The 10,982-nt window shown below is 42.1% G+C and overlaps 2 protein-coding genes across 2 annotated transcripts in view; both read left to right on the top strand.

The window, feature by feature from the left end:
* The window catches only part of LOC117958237, an 859,617-nt gene that overhangs the window by 328,907 nt on the left and 519,728 nt on the right, over positions 1-10,982 (top strand). The gene's annotated exons all lie outside the window — the stretch shown is intronic.
* The window catches only part of LOC117958070 (protein NLRC3-like), a 12,291-nt gene continuing 7,402 nt past the window's right edge, over positions 6,094-10,982 (top strand). The window contains exon 1 of the mRNA XM_034894321.1: positions 6,094-6,107. The gene's annotated coding sequence lies outside the window, so the exon portion shown is untranslated. The remainder of the gene's footprint in view (positions 6,108-10,982) is intronic.

The following is a 10,982-nucleotide window of genomic DNA, read 5'->3' as shown; positions in this document are numbered from 1 at the left end:
AAGAAGCTGTCTGCTGGACTGAAGAGTCCTCACTGCAGACTGGAAACTCTCAGGTTGGTGTTCAGTTATTCTGAGATGTTATTTGCTTTCTATGTTAATTATTTAGTAGACTGACTAAACAAGATGAAGAAAGTGAATGAGGTTTAGAAGTCCTCTAGTCTGAGAGAGATGACTCAGGAGCTTGTCAACATTGTAATGTCTTGGTTCACAGCACATAAACTAAGGACAAAATGTTGACTCTTACTTTAACATTGTACGTTGGCCCATAGGTAGTGGAGTGCCCTTGCTCAGGCTAAGTTGGTCGCTGTCCTGAGTTTTGTGGAAATTGAGAGCTATTGTGCATGTGAATAAAGTGTTCTCGCTTCCCTCTCACAGCATGTGCTGTGCATTGTTTTACTTTGCTAGTTAGTTACAGGTTAAAAATAACAATATGTGTGTTTTTTGGTTTAGTCATCGCAGTGCGTGTGGAGTTTCTTCACCATTAATGATGGACACTCAGAGTTGTAGTGTTTGTATGGCTCCTTTTCAACCCAAATACAACCATGACTTCTGCCCCCCTTGTCTTGCGGTCCAACATCTAAGGGAGGCCTCTCAGAGGACCCCTGTTTGAACTGCAGTTACTTGCTCCGCACAGTGAGGGCTGCTAGGCTGGAACTCCTGGGGGCCATTCTGACTTGTCTTCATCAGAGCAGTTGACCCCAGCCCAACCTACCCTATCCAAGCAGGCGCTCCTTGCAGGAAAAAAGCTAAGTCTAGCGGGCTGTCTGCTAAGGTAGACTTGCTGACCGCTGAGTTGGACCAGATGAAGTCTTTCCTTCTGGCCCTCCGTTCCGGTGCTGGTACAGTGGATGCAGCTCAACCCAATCCACCCGCTGCTGAGCTTGAGTATTTAGTCTCTGTGCGGCCTTTTCTTATATGGGATTGTTGTTTCTGTGTATCAGTTTTCAGTTGTGTTCTGTGCTGTCGTTTTGTCCTTGGATTTTTAATTTCTGTGTGGTCTTGTTTTTGGAGAGCCTCCTTTCCTGTTTATTACTTTTGTAAGTGTTCGCCTGCCTACCTTTGGATATTTTCACAATTGTTTTTGTTTTCATTAAATCATCAAGCTCACCACATCCTTTGCCATCTCTGCATTTTTGTCCAACTACTCTCTGAGCCTTAACAGAATGATCCCAACCCTCATGGACCGAGCAGAGGCGAAGGAAACGGAGATGTCCGATGAACTTGAGAAGGTGTCAATTTAACCTCAGTTAAGGGACTCTGATCCTACCTGGGCAATTAGTTTCATTTACTCTCCAGTTCCTCCACCTTCTAATGGATTGTGTTTTCCAAGACTGTGAGCTCCACTAATGGTTCCCTCATTCCACTACCAGCTCCTCCTCAGATTCCAAACCTACCTCTTTGCCAGCTAGTACCCCCCCAGCCTGCCTGAAGTCAGAAGGCTAGCAGACATTCAGCAAAAGCTTTTTGTCAGTCACCTGGCCTGCGTTCTTGTCTGTTCCTACAGAACTCTTTTTAGACTGCCCCACTGCGACCTGGTCACGTAAACCCTCCGATCACCAGCATTACTTTGAGGGTATTAAAATATATGGATCTATTTCCTGGGACTCATGGAGGCCGTAGACAGAGGAAGGGTCACCATGGCTCCCAATACCATGCTCTTCAACATCCTCTCTTCAGCCCAGAGATAATCCTGTCCAGCTGACTAGAGCCCATGCTGTTCAACGGCTTCAGACCTCCCAGAGTCTCTGTTGACCGACCTCCCAGGGTCTACATCGACCGACGTCCCAGAGTCTACGTCAAGTACTCTCCCTAAGTGTTCGCTTATGGGCGACCCAATGACTTTAATGAGTTTTGGCACACAGTGACTTTACAGGGTTGCGGCACCCCAATGACTTTGCTGGGTTTTGGCACCCCTGTGACTTTGCCGGTGTCCGGCTCCTCTAAATGAATAATGAAAATACTCTAAATAACTGAACTGTATATACTGTGTGTCACATTTCAGATCCTTGACACGACAGGTGGTACTCGAAGAAAATCTCAAATTTGTTCTCTGTGGTCTATTTATAATGTGGTGTGCCCCCAATTATTTTTGTTTAAAGGGGGGATAGGTCCGAGGTTTTATGGGTTAAATCTGATATCTCCCTTTTTAAACCAACAATCATTTTTTATTGTTTTCTTATGTTTTGCTTTTCCTCTTCAGGTTGAGTGGCTGTAAGCTGTCAGAGAGAAGCTGTGAAGCTCTGTCCTCAGTTCTCATCTCCCAGTCCTCTAGTCTGAGAGAGCTGGACCTGAGTAACAACAACCTGCAGGATTCAGGTGTGGATCAGCTGTCGGCTGGACTGAAGAGTCCTCACTGCAGACTGGAAACTCTCAGGTTAGTGTACTACTTTTAAAAAATGTAAGTTTAGATGATTTTTTTTTGATACTGTATTAAATGTGGTGATTGTTTGTAAAATGATGACCCTCTGAAGCCTCATGTATAATTTATTGTCTCATCCTTTTTGGTAGAGAGACTGTAAGTTGTCAGAGAGAAGCTGTGAAGCTCGGTCCTTTAGTCTGAGAGAATCAGGATGTGTTCAGGTTTTTCAATATGGCAAGCTGTTTTATCATTCAATTATTCCTAGTTCAAAAAACAATTCAGATGATCACAACATAATTCTTCCTGAGCACGTTTTCTTTAATGCTCCTAAATCATACAGGTATGATGAGATGTTGACAACCGCAGCTCTCCCACTGTTTCTGTCACTAACCAATGAACTCTGGTTTATGATTAATGGAGGATCTGAGTGAAGGAGTGTGAAGTTGATTCTGACTTTGTTTCTTCCTGTAGGACGGACCAAGGTGGACTGCAGTGGTTGAGACCTGGTCTGAGGAAGTGTGAGTGTGTTTAAAGTTTGATTCATGAGAACTTTCCTGCATGTTACACTAGATTTTTAAATTTTGTTACTTAAGTACGATGAATTTCTCCAGAGTTTCAGTCAGGATCTGTTTTCTGTCAGCGTGGAAGGAAATATGTGAGAACTCAATTCATCGATCAATCTAAAATCCACAAACACAACAAACTGAACAAAGTGATCCAACAGAAATAATCAATACATTTCATTTACAGTCTAGCCAACAGAAAGTTAACTTAGTTTCTTTTGACTGATATTAAAATATAGCGTTGTTGCCTTGTGCTGCTTGTAAACTCGTACTTCTGACATAAGTTGATGACCTATTTTCTAATAGTTTATAATAAAGGATGTTTATAATAAATCAGTGTTTAAAAACCTACAAGCTATAAACACAACATGACGTAGTTGATATCATAAAGATGTAAAGTGAGTTGAGGTGGATTTACCATCTACACATCTGTTAGTCACCATCACATGTATTCGTAAACTAAATCCGTTGTTGTAATTGAACATGAATGTGAAATTAAAGTTTAAATGATTTTCTTTGGGTAATTCTCAGTAAAGTTGTTAACAAATCATCAGATAATAACCTGCAGCTGTATTGTGTCTTGTTCTCTCCATCAGATGTCTGTGATCTGGAACTGGACACAAACACAGTATACAGATACCTCAAACTGTCTGACAACAACAGGACGGTGACATATGTGGGAGAGGATCAGTCATATCCTGATCATCCAGAGAGGTTTGACTTCTGGTCTCAGCTGCTGTGTAGAGATGGTCTGACTGGTCGCTGTTACTGGGAGGTCGAGAGGAGAGGAGAGGTTCATATATCAGTGAGTTACAGAGGAATCAGCAGGAAAGGAGACAGTGATGACAGTGTGTTTGGAGCAAATGATCAGTCCTGGTGTCTGAGCTGCTATGATGATGGTGGTTACTCTGTCTGGCAGAATAACAGAAAAACAGACCTCCCGTCCTCCCCTGTCTCTAACAGAGTAGCAGTGTATATGGACTGTCCTGCTGGCTCTCTGTCCTTCTACAGAGTCTCCTCTGACTCACTGATCCACCTCCACACCTTCAACACCACATTCACTGAGCCTCTCTATCCTGGGTTTGCGCTCTGGTCACCTGGTTCCTCAGTGTCTCTGTGTCCTCTGCAGGACTGAGAGTCTCTCCAGTGGACAGAAACCCTGATTGAAGATCAGCTGCTGAAATCAAAGTCTTACACACTCTGCACTGTGAAGCAGATCTGTCTCAGACTCAAACACTAAAAATTCTTTTGTCTGATTTCATATGTTTGATTATAAACATTTAAAAAATTGAAAAAGAAACACCTGATCATCCACTGTATAAAGCTGAGGAAATGTGATGTTACATTAGGTTTTTCGTAAACCTGTGTCCATGTATACGAGCTGTACCGAGAGCTTCTCTGATATTAGATTTGTGATATAATATAATGTTTTCAATTCAGATCAACAGAGGGTCTGAGGCTGAGACTAAAATATTAAACGTAAAGTCAGAAACTGAGCTTTGTTTTGAAACTATTGTTCTTGAACGAAACTCCTCCGAATGTCAAACATGAGTTTCAGGATCTGTGAAAAAATAATTGCAAGTTGTAAAGAGTTATTTTGATTTTGTCTGTTTACGAAATATCTTTTGTTTTCTACCTGACTGTTTTCTTCTGTTCAGCGGTCAAAGTCAACACACAGTGACTGTTCCTGGGTGCTGACCACCGTGGGGTTAAGGTCTTTTTATTGGTTTTCATAGTGACATAATAAAAATAAATTTGACTTGTAGTGTCTTACATGAGACCCAAGGACTCTTTACAGAATTACTAGAGCTAAGAGAGATTGTAGGCAGTGAAGAACACATTGTGTTTGTAAAGTTTTTTAAATAAGCCGAGAAAAAGTAACTTCAGTGAAATCAGTCGGGCACAATGCTCCGCTATCACACAGTCTTTTTAGCGGTTGTTGTTACCTTTAGCCGTTAAAGGTGACTGTCAGCCAGGTAAATAGCTTGGGCGAGAGCATGGGCTTATATTACCAATAACATAGCAACATCTAGCAACTTCGCTTCCTGCAGACCAAAATGTTACTTAACATTTTATGTACATTATACACAACTATTATATACAGACGGGTAATATATACATATATACACCGATATACTGAGGAGTAAGGTGCAGATGAACAAGAAATGGCAGTGTGAGTGTGTATTTGTCCAGCTGTGACTGTGTGATGTTGAAACATTAGTTAAAACTCTCAGAAAAGTTTCACTAAGCAGGACTTCCAGTCATTCTCTGGATACGCACCCTTAACCCCAACCCGGATTATAAAATGAACCTTAAACCATCACCTGAATGCCATGTTTAACATTTTACGTTGTGGGGACCTGTCCTGAAAAAGCATGCAGGTCCCCGCAATGTAGCCTTCGCCAGAACAAAAGGACTCCAAAAAATACACACATGTGCAATATTACTTATTCATTTACTTAAGTGCGATATATACAATGTGGCCGTCCCGAGAACCAAAACACATGCTCACCACTTAATCACAGGAGACTTTAATAATGCCTAATAACTTGAAGACTGTAATCCCGACATTTTATAAACCTGTCAAGTCAACTTTCTTGCGTTCTATCTTGTATGTTGTTGCACTTGCTTGTTGTATGTCAGTTTTTATCACCACCTGTCTATACTTTGAATCACATTGCGCTTTTCTGCTATTTTGCCCTTCTGGTTAGACCCAAGCAGCATTTTCGTGGTCTTTGTACTTTTACTCTGCACAATGACAATAAAGTTGAATCTAATTTAATTTATGAAGTTGTTGATTCATCCATTGTTGATAATACGACCAGGGGGAGGAGATCAGGGCGGGAGTGCAGAGACAGGTCTACATGCGTGGTATAAACGACAGTAACGGTAAAAGCTGTATGACAAAAAACAAACTGCCAGTACAAATTTCAACATGTTAGATCAGAATCAGAATCAGCTTTATTTGCCAGGTATGAGGACACATACGAGGAATTTTACTTTGTAAATGCAAAAGTCTTTGACTCAGATAGAATTTTTTTAAATATGTGAGCTATAATTTCCATCAGGATCCATCGGATACCAGACTGTACTGAACCTGGTCCCAGCTGTGTGTCCATGAAGAGTGACCGGTCTATGGGTCGTCCTGTATTCTTCAAAGATTGACGCCACTCTGTTGATCAAAGGTGAGCAGAAGTTAAATTTAGAATTTCAGTTCATTCACGTTAATCATTTTGCAATTACTGTACACCTGTCTACTACAAACATAATATGTATTTTAATGTGCAACATACATATTCTAACAAGTTCTTCACTGTAATTGTCCCTCCAGGATTTAGCGGCCTTTTGAGATTGTTGCTGCCCAAGATGCCTGATGTTGCGGAAGCTTTTGTTAAAAAATTGTGATAAAAGTTGATGTTTTTTGGTATTGAGACATGCATCGGTAACAGTAGAAATGATTTTGGCGCATGCTGTATAGCGTTCTGTCAGCAGAGGGCGGCAAAGGTCCGTCATGCTCGCCATACACTCTGACTGCAGTAGGACTTGGGACGTGATCTGAGATCCTAACAGGAATGTTTGACATCTTTTCCAAGTGAGGAGCAGCCCCTAGTGGCCAGGACAAGAACTGTCCGTGCTGGCACCTGTTTGGTTATTCTAAGATATTTAAAGGACCAATATGTAATCCTGACAGCTAGAATAGTTCCCTTGAATCCTTGAATAGTCACTGCAGTCCAAATTCCGAATACTTGAGAGAGTCACCTTCCCAGACTCTAACTGGTTGTTCTTGGGCATCGACAAAACAAATTCCCCGTGAAAACATCATCATTCACGTAATTTCCTGTGGGAATTGGAGGCGGGAGATCATGCTAACAGAGTTCCCCAGTTGGTGACGCGTTGTTGACAGCTGATGTCTGATGTAGGCGTCATGGCCGCTGCCGTTCCACAACAGATCCGGACCTGCACGGTGGAAATTAGGAGTGAGGCGCTGTCCTGTTTTATCTCGAAGTCTGGTTTCTGTCTCGTCTTGCCTCTAGTCTTACTTCCTGTGTCTTCCCGTTCTTGTGATTACCTGATGTTTCCCACCTGCTTCCCTGCCCTCTTGTCACCTGCCTCTCATTACCTCGTCACCTCGTTACCTCGTCACCTCGTTACCTTGTGTATTTAATGTCTGTGCTTCCCTTGTCTGTTCTCAGATCGGTTTGTCCTGTCTGCGTACCTCCCTGTGATTGTTTCCTGATCTTCCCCGTGAGTTTCTGCTTTTAGTTTTCCTGTTGCTGTTTTTGCCCTTCCTTTTTCCCTACCCGGACCTTCGCCTAATTTTTGCCCTTTGAGTTTCGGGACTTTGTGTTTAATCCTGTGTTTGTGTGGACTTTGTTTATGTTGGAATAAAGCTTTTTTGAAACCTTTATCCTACTCGGCTTTTGGGTCCTCGTTCCGCATCGTAACACATCAGCTTTCTTTAAAGCACCAGTGTTCACAGGAATGGCATTGTTGACATTGTGTTTGTTTTTTTTTGTCACCAAGCTTGAAATTGTACATTTGTTGAACCCAATGTTTACAAGCAACAGTTTAGAGTTTTGGCAATATTTTTGAAGTTGCATGCCACATGCGCTTTCCTTTTCATTGGATTCTGCTTTGCCTCAAATCTCATACACCACAATTGACAAAGAGGTCCAAACAAAGCATTCTTGGATAGTGTACCATAAAATAGTGCTTTGGAATTAGATTTTGGTAAAACAACTTCTTGTAAAGCGTATGGTGATCTATGATGAGCAGTTTAAGAAACACAGCAAGCCCAACACTGACAACAGGTGCAAAGATAATACTGCCGATTCCCTCAACAAAATGAACAGATGCTAAAACTAGTCTTCCTATCAATGAAATCTCCCACTAAAAATTGTAAAACTTGCAAGAGACACCCCATTTGGGAGGCCGTTTGACTGACAGCATTCACAGATGATCTAAAATTGATAATAGGCTCGTTGGAGATGAGACGGGTCTGCGCAGAATAGATCACCGGCAATCAGCACCCATTGCATGCTGGGTAGATTTGTGTCCAACTTGCTGATGTCATGCACGCGTAGGCTACAATAATCTCATGAGAGCAAGGCACCCGCTGTTCTGACACCCAGGTGGGGCGGTTGCTTTTCACCGACTGCAAGACCCAGGCGGACCCAGAGCATGCTGGGAAACTGATCTAACAGCTGATTGGTTCACAATCGAATCAATATGATGACGTTTTCTTAAACTTTTTATGAATTTGAATCGGAGGGATTTTGACTGCTCTTTGTCTGAATTAAAGCCATTCTGTGTGGCTGATAGTGACGTTTAGAAGTCAGAGAATTGATTTGATTGATTGATTGATAGTTATGTATTCATACTGTGTGCTGATTCAGAAGAACTCTATGTTGCATGATGTGTATTTAGGTGTCTGTTAGCTATGGGCATAGCTCTAGGGAAGACACTGAAGGTCTGTCAGTCACTCAGTCCACCACTTTGGTACTGATGGAAATATCTTAGCAAGCTTTGTCATGGAATTAGCACCAGGTCAGAAATCTAAATGTGTTCATAACTTGCTGCTTTATGACCAAATACTTACTAAACTAATGCTATGGTCATCAACCTCAGCTGTACTTTGCACTTTTATCAATGTCACCGTAGGCATAGTACAAGGATGACTCAAGGCTCAAAAAGAGGTCCAGAATTAAACGTGAGATCTTGTAACCCTTAAAAGAAGATGACCTAACTTGACATTAACTCATTTTTTAAAATTACATTACAAATATGAACCGTTTCCTGATGACGATGGTTAAACATTGGGTAAAAAATGTGTGACTAATTATAGGGAACTAAAGTAGCATTTTAAAGATAAACTAGAAGATGTAATTACAGTAAATATTCACCTGACTGGTGGATTCTGAAATGAAACTGAAAGAAAAAGGGAACCAGTGAGTAAGAAGAGAGAGAAGAAATGTTTCTTCCCTTTTATACCGTTCCCGTTGAGTCTGTCTGGGTCCCCCTTTGCTTCCTGACACCCAGACTTACGTTACATCCTGCTACAACATTAATGACATATAAAAGTATAAAATACAAACATAATAACCAAACAATACAATTTAGCCAGGAGAAGCTTAAAGGTCATTACAAAGACCAGGAGGACCGTAAGTTGACAGTTTAACGCCCTTCCTGTTGTTGGAGCCCAAAATCAGATTTACATAATGTACAACTTCACGGAATAAAGGTATTTAGGTACATTTATGAATGTGAAACTTTGCCAAAAGGATTAATACCTTTATAATAAAAAACATCTTTTCTTTACTTTTATTGCATATGATGTGGGGGGGGGGGTGCTCTGTAATATCTGTTGTTGTGCTGTGTTGAGTGTTATTCTCAGAATAATACAAACTCATGAAACTGTTAGAAATGTATAACTAACTTTGCGTTCGTTGGGATCTCTGAGGAAAAGGAGGCTGAGTGTCGAATTGAGAATTTGGAAAAGGTTTAATGCAACAGCAGTGATGAAGATGATAAAACAAAGACAATCTGACAAAGACAATACAGACATTCATAATAACACTGCAGCTGACAGCGGACTGGATCCACGCTTCCCCCATGATGGAGTCACATGAAGCCAGTGATGAAAAGTCCCAAGTCCCACTGTTTTATCCCCTGCACCTTGGGGTGGTTCCTTTTGGTTGCAGAGCAAAGGGTTTTGTCGTGTAAATGTGAAACTCCAACATCAACACAGTCCAATCAACATTGTATTGTTTCAGCCTAGACCAGACACCAGGGGGTTGCAGACCGCAGGCCACCTTTTGCTGTGCAGCAGGAAACCCCCTTCCATATGTTAAATGCTAGACCTGACCTGTGGTTCTTTACAGACAGAGAAAAAGAGAGGGAAAATGGGGACAGAGGGATGCATAATTGTCTAGCCTGGCTCCTTCAGACATATTAACTTTTTAAAACTCAACAAAACCATGGTAACTAAGACGAGAGAAGAAATGTTTCTTCCCTTTTTGAGTCTGTCTCGGTCCCCCTTTACTTCCTGATACCCAGAGATAGAAATCTTTTGCCTGTGTGAGTGACGTCAACATCCTGCCACAACACACGTGGCTTCAGAGAGACGGCAGCCATGACGCTTTGAAGTGTGGAGTCTTTCTAAAGACGTCTTTCACAGTCTGATACTTTAACAGTTTTCATAACAAACTGAGGGTTTCTCTACTTGCTAAATTATCTTTTAAACTCACAAACAACACATGTATGTTCATGGCTCAATTCAAACAGGATCAAAAATAACGTTGTCTCCTCTTGGACGGCCAGTGAGGACGCGGCTCGTTGATTCCTCCGGCAGGTGGACACGGATCGTCAGAGGAACAAACCTTTGCTCTTCCTGTGAGCCGTCACCAGAGACGAGAGAGACACACCTGACAGAGGTAGGTCAGATCCAACATGCTTAACCTTGCAGTTACACTTTACAGATAGAGGTCTAGACCACACTCCAGAATTTACAAGGACCCAACAGTTCTAGTAGTTTCCTCCAGAGCAAGCAACAGGGCCACAGTGGAGAGGAAAAACTTCCTTTTAGGCAGAAACCTCGGAAAGGCCCAGACCCAGGCCCAGACCAAGGCCCAGACCCAGACCCAGGCCCAGACCCAGGCCCAGACCCAGGCTCTTGGTAGTCGGTGTCTCACGACCGGTTGGGGTTAGAATGAAGAGTGGCAATAACAGTCACAACAAATAGTAGTTTGTAGCAGTTCTTTGTAGTAGTTTATGGAATAGCAGGGCACTGTGCAGCATTACAAGGCCCAGCAGGACGTAGCAGGACGTGTAGCGGGACGTAACAGGACGTAGCAGAGTGTAGCAGATGTAACATGGTATTGCAGAACGTGTAGCGGGACCAAGGCAACAGCTGCTGCCATGATTTTGGAGCATCTCTGATCTGAGGAAACGTGCTGGGGGAAAAGAACATAAGGACTCCGGGGAATGACTCCCCAGAGCTAGGTTAGTAACTAGGTTAGTAACTAGGTTAGTATCTAGGTTAGTAACTAGGTTAGTATCTA

Source organism: Etheostoma cragini, chromosome 15, assembly GCF_013103735.1.
Source record: "Etheostoma cragini isolate CJK2018 chromosome 15, CSU_Ecrag_1.0, whole genome shotgun sequence".
Taxonomy (NCBI): domain Eukaryota; kingdom Metazoa; phylum Chordata; class Actinopteri; order Perciformes; family Percidae; genus Etheostoma; species Etheostoma cragini.
The sequence above is the reverse complement of the archived record's forward strand: the minus strand, read 5'-3'. Positions and strand labels throughout refer to the sequence as shown.